We start from the raw sequence: 13,215 nt of genomic DNA, 5'->3' as shown, positions 1-13,215 counted from the left end.
TTAGTGTTTGAGGGTTTAGGGTTTGGGGGTTTAGTGTTTGGGGGTTTAGGGTTTGGGGGTTTAGGGTTTGGGGGTTTAGGGTTTGGGGGTTTCGTGTTTGGGGGTTTCGGGTTTAGGGTTTGGGGGTTTTGTGTTTGGGGCTTTAGGGTTTGGGGGTTTAGTGTTTGGGGGTTTAGGGTTTGGGGGCTTAGGGTTTGGGGGTTTAGTGTTTGGGGGTTTAGTGTTTGTGGGTGTAGGGGTTTAGGGTTTGAGTGTTTGGGGGTTTAGGGTTGGGGGTGTAGGGGTTTAGGGTTTGAGGGCTTAGGGTTTGGGGTTTTAGGGTTTGAGTTTTTAGTGTTTGGGGGTTTAGGGTTTGGGGGTTTAGGGTTTGGGGGTTTAGGTTTTGTGAGTTTAGGGTTTGGGGTTTTAGGGTTTGGGGTTTAGGGGTTTAGAGTTCGGGGGTTTAGTTTTTGGGGGGTTGGGGTTTAGGGGTTTAGGGTTTGCGGGTTTAGAGTTTGGAGTTTAGGGGTTTAGGCTTTGGGGATTTAGTTTTTGGGGGCTTAGGGTTTGGTGGTTAGGATTTGAGGGTTTAGGATTCGAGGGTTTAGGGGATTGGGGTGCTTGTGGTTAGGGTGTTAGGGTTGATTTTGGTGTTGGGGTTTTAGGATTGGGGATTGAGAACAGTGTTGTGTGGTTGGGGTCATTGTTCCCACTAAGCTGTGTGCCTGTGCAGCGGTCAGGAGGACCCGTGCAGCGGTCAGGAGGTCCCGTGCAGCAGTCTGGAGGTACCGTGCAGCGGTCTGGAGGTCCTGTGCAGCGGTCTGGAGGACCCGTGCAGCGGTCTGGAGGACCTGTGCAGCGGTCTGGAGGTCCTGTGCAGTGGTCTGGAGGACCCGTGCAGCGGTCTGGAGGTCCAGTGCAGCGGTCTGCAGGACCCGTGCAGCGGTCTGGAGGACCCATGCAGTGGTCTGGAGGACCTGTGCAGCGGTCTGGAGGACCCGTGCAGGCCGCTCACAGACTTTTCAATGTAAATAACCGCGCATGCATGAAAAATTGTATGGGCCGTACAACCAGTTAAAGGGCCGTGGACCAAAAAACACCTGACAGGGAGCATTGTTTGGGGTCAGGGTTAGTGTTAGTGTCAGGGTCGAGGTCAGGGTTAAGAGTTAGGGTCAGGAGCAGAAGCCATTGTCATTACACAGGTTATGAAGGGCTGTGTCCGGTTCCAATACTTTGGGAAGGTTACTCTACGTCTGTGCGACCGGTGGAAGCTGTTTTGCAAGGTTAGGGGATGAGGCTTTAATGGAGGCTCTGGTTTTTCCCCAGATGGTGGCCTCCTCGTTGTGGGACTGTATGGAAGCAGGCAGCCTGACCCTGACCCTGACCCTGACCCCCAGAGGGAGCTGCTGTCTGCTCGCCTGAGGGCGATGGAGGAGGAAAATGTGCTGCTGCGACAGCGGCTGGGGGGATGGGAGCGGAGCTCGCTGGCTCAGTCAGGAGACAGTGTGGCCCCGGTAGAGGGAGGCCAACACCAGGCCCCGTGCAGCCAACAACCGACGCTGGAGCAATGTGAGGTACAATCCACCCCCCACAGCCAACTCTTGTCCCGTTAGTTTACTCCTCACCTCCGTAAGAAACCCCCCGAACATCGGTCCTGCCTTCACCTCTGGGCCGCGATGGTGAGCGGGCTGTTCGACCACGCTGTTCATCGCAAAGAACTGTTTATTATTTATTTAATTGGACTGTGTTTCCCCTGTGAGTTTCCTTTCCACGGTGCAGAGTTTCCAGACCCACACATAGAGTATCACCCTGAGGAGGTCCTGCTCACACCCGCTTCTCCTCTCTCTTTCTCTTTCTCTGCAGGTAATCCACGTCACTGTGGTGTGTGCCGGACACAACGCCAGTCGCGACCTGGTGACCCTGGTCAAATCCATCCTCTTCCACAGGTCAGTGTCAGGGAGCCATCCGGATCCAGAGAGGGGTCTGGGACAGATCCATAATGGTCTGGGAAACAGAGGGGTATTAGAACAGGGAGCGGTCCCTACGGAATGCTGAAAGGGGAGGGGAGGGGAAGATGCATTTGGTGGTGGGATCACTTTGGAGGTGGCGGAAATGGCGAAGGATGATCCATTGAATGTGGAGGCTGGTGGGGTGAAAGGTGAGGACAAGGGGAACCCTATCGTGGTTCCGGGAGGGAGGGGCAGGGGTGAGGGCAGGATGCGGGAGATAGAACGGACACGGTCGAGGGCCGTGTCAACCACGATAGAGGGGAATCCTCGGTTGAGGAAAAAGGAAGACATGTCGGAAGCACTGGTGTGGAAGGTGGCATCGTCGGAGCAGATGCGGCGGAGACGGAGAAACTGGGAGAATGGAATAGAGTTCTTACCGGAGGCGGGGTGGGAGGAAGTGTAGTTCAGGTAGCTGTGGGAGTCAGTGGGCTTGTAGTGAATGTTGGTCAATAACCTATCCCCAGAGATGAAGACGGACAAGTCAAGGAAGGGAAGGGAAGAGTCAGAGATGGACCATGTGAAGGTGAGGGAAGGGTGGAAATTGAAGGCAAAGTGAATGAAATTGTCTAGTTCTAGTTAGAACAGGGAATGGTTTACACAGAGGGTATTAGAACAGGGAATGGTTTACACAGAGGTGTATTAGAACAGGGAATGGTTTACACAGAGGTTATTAGAACAGGGAATGGTTTACACAGAGGTGTATTAGAACAGGGAATGGTTTACACAGAGGTTATTAGAACAGGGAATGGTTTACACAGAGGGTATTAGAACAGGGAATGGTTTACACAGAGGTGTATTAGAACAGGGAATGGTTTACACAGAGGGTATTAGAACAGGGAATGGTTTACACGGAGGGTATTTGAACAGGGAATGGTTTACACAGAGGGTATTAGAACAGGGAATGGTTTACACAGAGGGTATTAGAACAGGCAATGGTTTACACAGAGGGTATTAGAACAGGAAATGGTTTACACAGAGGGTATTAGAACAGGGAATGGTTTACATAGAGGGTATTAGAACAGGAAATGGTTTACACAGAGGGTATTAGAACAGGGAATGGTTTACACAGAGGGTATTAGAACGGAATGGTTTACACAGAGGGGTATTAGAACAGGGAATGGTTTACACAGAGGGGTATTAGAACAGGAAATGGTTTACACAGAGGGTATTAGAACAGGCAATGGTTTACACAGAGGGTATTAGAACAGGCAATGTTTTACACAGAGGGTATTAGTACAGGGAATGATTTACACAGAGGGTATTAGAACAGGGAATGGTTTACACAGAGGGTATTAGAACAGTGAATGGTTTACACAGAGGGTATTAGAACAGGGAATGGTTTACACAGAGGGTATTAGCACAGGGAATGATTTACACAGAGGGTATTAGAACAGGGAATGGTTTACACAGAGGGTATTAGAACAGGCAATGTTTTACACAGAGGGTATTAGAACAGGGAATGGTTTACACAGAGTGTATTAGAACAGGGAATGGTTTACACAGAGGGTATTAGAACAGGGAACGATTTACACAGAGGGTACTAGAACAGGGAATGGTTTGCACAGAGGGTATTAGAACAGGGAATGGTTTACACAGAGGGTATTAGAACAGGGAATGGTTTACACAGAGGGTATTAGAACAGGAAATGGTTTACACAGAGGGTATTAGAACAGGGAATAGTTTACACAGAGGGTATTAGAACAGGGAACGGTTTACACAGAGGGTATTAGAACAGGGAATGGTTTACACAGAGGGTATTAGAACAGGAAATGGTTTACACAGAGGGTATTAGAACAGGGAATGGTTTACACAGAGGGTATTAGAACAGGAAATGGTTTACACAGAGGGTATTAGAACAGGGAATAGTTTACACAGAGGGTATTAGAACAGGGAATGGTTTACACAGAGGGTATTAGAACAGGGAATGGTTTACACAGAGGGTATTAGAACAGGAAATGGTTTACACAGAGGGTATTAGAACAGGGAATAGTTTACACAGAGGGTATTAGAACAGGGAATGGTTTACACAGAGGGTATTAGAACGGAATAGTTTACACAGAGGGTATTAGAACAGGGAATGGTTTACACAGAGGGTATTAGAACAGGAAATGGTTTACACAGAGGATATTAGAACAGGGAATGGTTTACACAGAGGGTATTAGAACAGGGAATAGTTTACACAGAGGGTATTAGAACAGGGAATGGTTTACACAGAGAGTATTAGCACAGGGAATGGTTTACACAGAGGGTATTAGAACAGGGAATGGTTTACACAGAGGGTATTAGAACAGGGAATGGTTTACACAGAGGGTATTAGAACAGGGAATGGTTTACACAGAGGGTATTAGAACAGGGAATGGTTTACACAGAGGTGTATTAGAACAGGGAATGGTTTACACAGAGGTTATTAGAACAGGGAATGGTTTACACAGAGGTGTATTAGAACAGGGAATGGTTTACACAGGTTATTAGAACAGGGAATGGTTTACACAGAGGGTATTAGAACAGGGAATGGTTTACACAGAGGATATTAGAACAGGGAATGGTTTACACAGAGGGTATTAGAACAGGGAATGGTTTACACAGAGGGTATTAGAACAGGGAATGGTTTACACAGAGGGTATTAGAACAGGGAATGGTTTACACGGAGGGTATTTGAACAGGGAATGGTTTACACAGAGGGTATTAGAACAGGGAATGGTTTACACAGAGGGTATTAGAACAGGCAATGGTTTACACAGAGGGTATTAGAACAGGAAATGGTTTACACAGAGGGTATTAGAACAGGGAATGGTTTACACAGAGGGTATTAGAACAGGAAATGGTTTACACAGAGGGTATTAGAACAGGGAATGGTTTACACAGAGGGTATTAGAACGGAATGGTTTACACAGAGGGGTATTAGAACAGGGAATGGTTTACACAGAGGGGTATTAGAACAGGAAATGGTTTACACAGAGGGGTATTAGAACAGGAAATGGTTTACACAGAGGGTATTAGAACAGGCAATGGTTTACACAGAGGGTATTAGAACAGGCAATGTTTTACACAGAGGGTATTAGTACAGGGAATGATTTACACAGAGGGTATTAGAACAGGGAATGGTTTACACAGAGGGTATTAGAACAGTGAATGGTTTACACAGAGGGTATTAGAACAGGGAATGGTTTACACAGAGCGTGTCCTAACTCACACCCAGTCCCGTTCACCCATCACCCCCTGTGCTCACTGCCCCGTGTCCTAACTCACACCCAGTCCCGTTCACCCATCACCCCCTGTGCTCACTGCCCCGTGTCCTAACTCACACCAAGCCCCGTTCACCCATCACCCCCTGTGCTCACTGCCCCGTGTCCTAACTCGCACCAAGTCCCGTTCGCCCATCACCCCCTGTGCTCACTGCCCCGTGTCCTAACTCGCACCAAGTCCCGTTCGCCCATCACCCCCTGTGCTCACTGCCCCGTGTCCTAACTCGCACCCAGTCCCGTTCACCCATCACCCCCTGTGCTCACTGCCCCGTGTCCTAACTCACACCCAGTCCCGTTCACCCATCACCCCCTGTGCTCACTGCCCCGTGTCCTAACTCACACCCAGTCCCGTTCACCCATCACCCCTGTGCTCGCTGACCTACATTGGCTCCCGGTTAAGCAGCGCCTTGATTTCAAAATTCTCATCCTTGTTTTCAAATCCCTCCATGGCCTCGCCCCTCCCTATCTCTGTAATCTCCTCCAGCCCCACAACCCCCGAGATATCTGTGCTCCTCTAATTCTGCCCTCTTGAGGATCCCTGATTATAGTCGTTCCACCATTGGTGGCCGTGCCTTCTGTTGCCTAGGCCCTGAGCTCTGGAATTCCCTGTCTAAACCTGTCCGCCTCACTACCTCTCTTTCCTCCTTTAAGACGCTCCTTAAAACCTACCTCTTTGACCAAGCTTTTGATCACCTGTCCTAATTTACCCTTATGTGGATCGATGTCAAATTTTTTGCCTTGGGACGTTTTACAAAGTTAAAGGTGCAGTGTGTGTACCTTTAAGAGTGAACTACTTTTACAGCTCCTGTATACTGTAGTACCGGCAGTGACCACACCTGTATATAAGCCTTGCGCATGCCTCTGTACCCCAGTCTTGAGACTACCCTACTCCAGTAAATACCTGTTGATTGTTAAGTTACAGCATCCGTGTGGTTATTGAAAAACATCATACTCTCAGAATCACAGATCTAACAGTGGCGACGAGTGTCGATTCGAATCTACCTGCAACTCTGCATTTCCCTTCGAGGATTCGCTCCGGGAGGTCGGTGGAAGAAAGTCGAGGCCAGAAACACGGGCGTCGACCACGAGCAACCGCCCAGTCGTCCAGCAGAGAGTGAACATCGCAAGGGAGGCAGTGGAGAGCCGGGCTTGGTTCCCCAGCCACGACGATCAGCAATAGACTGACGACAGGTACAGCGCAGACCCCTCCCGGACAGCGGCGGCTGGAGCTGACCGACGGCAGAGAAAGCCGAGCAGCGTCGACGGGGTAAGACAGAGGGTGAAGCGCACAGGGCGCAGCCGGGGGTTGAAAACCGAGCGGCGTCGAGGAAAAACAAAACGGAGAGAGAGAGGGTAAAGCAGCAGCCGGGTTCAGGACCGAGCGGCGGAAACGGGAAAGGCACACAGAAAAAAAAAAAAAACGCGCAGAGCACAGCCAGGGCTCAAGAGCTGAACAGTGTCCGCGGGGGAGACGCCATTGAGCCGCGGAGAAGGAAGAGCGCGGGAGACGCCATTTTTAGAAGCCTCAGCGGAGAAGAAGGGCGAGCGCGGGAAGGAAGGAAAGTGCGGGAGACGCCATTTTGTGCCAGCGGAGAAGAAGGGGAAGCGCGGGAGACGCCATTTTTGACAGTTAAATCACACCCAGGGATGCCGAAGAGTGGCAGTATCTCTACGTTCGACAATGAAGTCGAAGATTGGGCGACATATGTGGAACGTATTGAGGTGTACTGCAGGGCGAATGAAGTGCCAGATGCTAGGAAAGCACTGGTTTTGTTAAATTCCATGGGTGCAAAAACTTATGGGTTACTGCGAAACCTAATAACCCCAGAAAAGCCTGTGGACAAGAATTTCGAAAACATAGTAGAAATCCTACAGGACCACTTAAACCCCACACCGCTGCTGATAGCAGAATGATTTAAGTTCCATAAAAGGAACCAACACAAAGACAAAAGCAATGCTGAGTACTTAACGGAACTGCGCAAGCTATCGAAACACTGCCAGTTTGGAGTGGGACTAGCAGATACGTTAAGGGACAAGTTTGTGTGTGGGCTGCAAAGTGAAGGAACCCAGAAACGGCTTCTATCAGAAAAGGATCTTACGCTGGACAAGGCTTTCAGTATGGCAGTATCACACGAAGCAGCCACAAGGGGCGCTGCAGAGATACAACGGAGACCGCAAGAAATGGCACCAATGAAATGTCCTATGGAACAGGGAAGTGCTATCGCTGTGGCAGAACAACACACGACCAGAAGGATTGTTGGTTCAAGGACCAAGTGTGCAGACAGTGTGGAAAAGCAGGACACATAGCAAGAGGCTGCAGGTCTGGGAAGAAAACCAACAGTAAGAAATCTCCACAGGAGAAGTACAAAAAGGTACACAAGGTGATGGACAGTAGTTCAGACGAACAAAAAAGTGACACAGACTCCGGAAGCAAGGAGCTGGGTTGTCTGAAACTACCTAAGGTAACCAAAATGGAGGATCACCAGACTATCTGGGTTACACTCAAGATAGACGGAGTCCAAGTGAAAATAGAATTGGACACAGGGTCAGCCCTAACAGTCATAAACCAAAGGGACTACAAGCGGCTATTTTCACATATACCCTTGAAAGCTACAGAGATTGTCTTGAAGACGTACACGGGGCAAAAAGTCTACCCCAAAGGAAAAATAAGGGTGAAAGTGATATATATCCATTTTAGGTATTTCCTGGCCTTTATATATGCCTTGCCAGATGGAGGACCACCACTGCTAGGACGTGAATGGATCCGAAAGATACAATTAGAATGGCATTCCATACAGGCACTGAAGGTTGAGGCCAAAAAGGATGACGACATCACACCTGGACAACTGTCAAAAATGCTAACTGACGCAAAAGAAGTGTTCCAGGAGGGACTCAGAACACTAAAAGGCATAACAGCAATGATTAAAATAGAGGAAAATGCAAGCCCAAAGTTTCTTAAGGCCAGACCAGTGCCTTATACAATCAGACCAGCTTTCGAAGCAGAGCTGGAAGGATTGGAACGTGCAGGAGTACTGTCCAAAGTAGACTGGAGCGAGTGGGCTACACCCATCATTCCTGTAATGAAGAGGTCGTTGAGTAATACGCCTGGGGAACCAAAGAAGGTCCGCATCTGTGGGGATTTTAAGGTAACAGTGAACCCAGTCCTTCACACGGTACAATATCCGCTTCCACGAATTGAGGATATTTTCACCTCGATATCTGGAGGTAAACGCTTCACCAAAATTGATCTAGCCCAGGCATACTTGCAAATGGAGGTATGGGACAGAGGGGACGGGGCTGTGATATTATGGGATGGCGGGGGTGGGGGCTGTGATATTATGGAATAGAGGGGGCGGGGCTGTGATATTATGGAATAGAGGGGGCGGGGCTGTCATATTATGGGATAGAGGGGGGCGGGGCTGTGATATTATGGGATAGAGGGGGGGCTGGGCTGTGATATTATGGAATAGAGGGGGCGGAGCTGTGATATAATTGGGATAGAGGGGGCGGGGCTGTGATATTATGTGATACAGGGAGGCAGGGCTGTGATATTATGGGATAGAGGGAGGCAGGGCTGTGATATTATGGAATAGAGGGGGGGCTGGGCTGTGATATTATGGAATAGTGGGGATGGGGCTGTGATATTATTGGATAGAGGGAGGCAGGGCTGTGATATTATGGGATAGAGGGGGGGCTGGGCTGTGATATTATGGAATAGAGGGAGGCAGGGCTGTGATATTATAGGATAGAGGGGATTGGGCTGTGATATTATGGGATGGGGGGCTGTGCTGTGATATTATGGGATAGAGGGGGTGGAGCTGTGATATTATGGGATGGGGGGCTGTGCTGTGATATTATGGGATAGAGGGGGTGGGGCTGTGATATTATGGGACAGAGGGGCAGGGCTGTGATATTATGGGATGGGGGGCTGTGCTGTGATATTATGGGATAGAGGGGGCGGGGCTGTGAAATTATAGAATAGAGTGGGCGGGGCTGTGATATTATGGGATAGAGGGGGCGGGGCTGTGATATTATGGGATAGAGGGTGGGGCTGTGATATTGTGGGATAGAGGGGGCGGGGCTGTGACATGGGATGGCGGGGGGCGGGGCTGTAATATAACGGCATGGCGGGGGGCGTGGCTGTGATATTATGGGATGGTGGGGCGGAGCTGTGATATGGGACAGAGGGGCAGGGCTGTGATATTATGGGATGGAGGGGCGGAGCTGTGATATTATGGGATAGAGGGGGCGGGGCTGTGATATTATGGGATAGAGGGGGCGGGGCTGTGATATTATGGGACAGAGGGGCGGGGCTGTGATATTATGGGATAGAGGGGGCGGGGCTGTGATATTATGGGACAGAGGGGCGGGGCTGTGATATTATGGGATAGAGGGGGCGGGGCTGTGATATTATGGGATGGAGGGGCGGAGCTGTGATATTATGGGACAGAGGGGCGGGGCTGTGATATTATGGGATAGAGGGGGCGGGGCTGTGATATTATGGGATAGATGGGACGGGGCTGTGACATTATGGAATGGAGGGGGGCGGGGCTGTGAAATTATGGGATAGAGTGGGCGGGGCTGTGATATTATGGAATAGAGTGGGGCGGGGCTGTGATATTATGGGATAGAGGGGGCGAGGCTGTGATATTATGGAATAGTGGGGGTGGGGCTGTGATAATATGGGATAGAGGGGGTGGGGCTGTGATATTATGGGATAGAGGGGGAGGGGCTGTGATATTATGAGACAGAGGGGGTGGGGCTGTGATATTATGGGATAGAGGGGGCGGGGCTGTGATATTATGGGATAGAGGGGGCGGGGCTGTGATATTATGGGATAGAGGGGGCGGGGCAGTGACATTATTGTGTGGCAGGGGGGCGGGGCTGTGATATAATGGCGTGGCGGGGGGCGGGGCAGTGATATTATGGGATAGAGGGGGACTGGGCTGTGATATGGGAAAGAGGGGGTGGAGCTGTTATATTATGGGATAGAGGGGGTGGGGCTGTTATATTATGGGATAGAGGGGGTGGGGCTGTTATATTATGGGATAGAGGGGGTGGGGCTGTTATATTATGGGATAGAGGGGGTGGGGCTGTGATATGGGATAGAGGGGGGCGGGGCTGTGATGTTCTGGGATAGAGGGGGTGGGGCTGTAATATTATGGGATGGCGGGGGGCGGTGCTGTGATGTTATGGGAAAGAGGGGGGGCGGGGCTGTGATATTATGGGATAGATGGGGCGGAGCTGTGATATTATGGGATGGCGGGGGGGCGGGGCTGTGATATTATGGGATAGAGTGGGCGGGGCTGTGATATTATGGGATAGAGGGGGCGGGGCTGTGATATTATGGGATAGAGGTGGCGGGGCTCTGATATTATGGGATAGAGGGGCCGGGGCTGTTATATTGTGGGAGAGAGGGGGCGGGGCTGAGATATTATGGGATGGCGGGGGGCGGTGCTGTGATATTATGGGATAGAAGGGGCGGAGCTGTGATATTATGGGATAGATGGGGCGGGCCTGTGATATTATGGGATAGAGGGGGCGGGGCTGTGATATTATGGGATAGAGGGGGCGGGGCTGTGATATTATGGGATAGAGGGTGGTGGGGCTGTGATATTATGGGATAGAGGGGGGAGGGGCTGTGATATGGGATGGGGGGCGGGGCTGTGATATTATGGGATAGATGGGGCGGGTCTGTGAAATTATGGGATAGAGGGGGCGGGGCTGTGATATTATGGAATTGAAGGGGTGGGCTGTGATATTATGGGATAGAGGGGGCGTGACTGTGATATTATGCGATGGCGGGGGGGCGGTGCTGTGATATTATGGGACAGAGGGGCGGGGCTGTGATATTATGGGATAGAGGGGGTGGGGCTGTGATATTATGGGATAGAGGGGGCGGGGTTGTAATATTATGGGATAGAGGGGTCGGGGCTGTGATATTATGGGATGGCGGAGGGCGGGGCTGTGATATGGGATAGAGGGAGCGAGGATGTGATATGGGATAGAGGGGGTGGGGCTGTGATATTATGGAATAGAGGGGGCGGGGCTGTGATATTATGGGATAGAGGGGGCTGGGCTGTGATATTATGGGATAGAGGGGGCGGGGCTGTGATATTATGGGATAGAGGGGGCGGGGCTGTGATATTATGGGATAGAGGGGGCGGAGCTGTGATATTATGGGATAGAGGGGGCGGGGCTGTGATATTATGGGATAGAGGGGGCGGGGCTGTGATATTATGGGATAGAGGGGGCGGAGCTGTGATATTATGGGATAGAGGGGGCGGAGCTGTGATATTATGGGATAGAGGGGGGCTGTGATATTATGGGATAGAGGGGCGGGGCTGTGATATTATGGGATGGCGGTGGGCGGGGCTGTGATGTTATGGGATAGAGGGGGCGGGGCTGTAATATTATGGGATAGAGGGTGGGGCTGTGATATTGTGGGATAGAGGTGGCGGGGCTCTGATATTATGGGATAGAGGGGGCGGGGCTGTGATATTATGGGTTAGAGGGTGCGGGGCTGAGATATTATGGGATAGAGGGGACGGGGCTGTGACATGGGATGGCGGGGGGGCGGGGCTGTAATATAACGGCATGGCGGGGGGCGTGGCTGTGATATTATGGGATGGAGGGGCGGGGCTGTGATATTATGGGATAGAGTGGGCGGGGCTGTGATATTATGAGACAGAGGGGGCGGGGCTGTGATGTTTTGGGATAGAGGGGGCGAGGCTGTAATACTTTGAGATGGAGGGGTGTAGGGCTGTGATATTATGTAAGAAGTCACACAACACCAGGTTATAGTCCAACAGCTTTATTTGAAATCACAAGCTTTCGGAGCGCTGCTCCTTCTTCAGGCGAAGTGGAGAAATGCATAAAGACACAGCTTATATAGTCAGAGAATCATGTCAGATGTTTACAGGTAACCTTTCCAACTGCCATTTATCGCACCTCGGCAGAGAGATAATCACAGCAGTCAAAGGTGTGAATGGTGTCCAAACAGGTCAGTCAGGGAAACATTACATCAAAGAACAATGAGGTGGGGTCACAAGGGGTCAAATATTGCAGATGCTGGGGTCTGTATGAAAAACAAAAAAACAGACAAAAAACATTTTTTTTTGGCTGGAAATCACAGCAGGTCCGGCCGCATCTGTGTAGAGAGAACAAGCCAATGTCGACTCGAGTCTGGATGACCCTGCATCAGGTGGGGTTACATGTAGCGTGACATGAACCCAAGATCTCGGTTGAGGCCGTCCTCATGAGTGCGGAACTTGGCTATCAGTTTCTGCTCGACGATTTTGCGTTGTCGTGTGTCTCGAAGGCCACCTTGGAGAATGCTTACCCGAAGATCGGAGGCTGAATGTCCTTGACTGCTGAAGTGTTCCCCGACTGGGAGGGAACACTCCTGCCTGGTGATTGTTGCGCGGTGTCCGTTCATCCGTTGTCGCAGTGTCTGCATGGTCTCGCCGATGTACCATGCTCCGGGGCATCCTTTCCTGCAACGTATGAGGTAGACAACGTTGGCCGAGTCACATGAGTATGTACCATGTACCTGGTGGGTGGTGTCCTCACGTGTGATGATGGTATCTGTGTTGATGATCTGGCATGTCTTGCAGAGGTTGCTGTGGCAGGGTTGTGTGGTGTCGTGGTCGCTGTTCTCCTGAGAGCTGGGTAGTTTGCTGCGAACGATGGTCTGTTTGAGGTTAGGCGGCTGTTTGAAAGCGAGTAGTGGAGGCGTGGGGATGGCCTTAGCGAGGTGTTCGTCGTCATCGATGACATGTTGAAGGCTGCGAAGAACATGGCGTAGTTTCTCCGCTCCGGGGAAGTACTGGACGACGAAGGGTACTCTGTTGGTTGTGTCCCGTGTTTGTCTTCTGAGGAGGTCTATGCGATTTTTCGCTGTGGCCCGTCGGAACTGTCGATCGACGAGTCGAGCGCCATATCCCGTTCTTACAAGGGCGTCTTTCAGTGTCTGTAGGTGT

The sequence above is a fragment of the Somniosus microcephalus genome, chromosome 15 (assembly GCF_052327205.1).
Source record: "Somniosus microcephalus isolate GS21.2 chromosome 15, FLI_Smic_1.0, whole genome shotgun sequence".
NCBI classification, from domain to species: domain Eukaryota; kingdom Metazoa; phylum Chordata; class Chondrichthyes; order Squaliformes; family Somniosidae; genus Somniosus; species Somniosus microcephalus.
The sequence above is the reverse complement of the archived record's forward strand: the minus strand, read 5'-3'. Positions refer to the sequence as shown.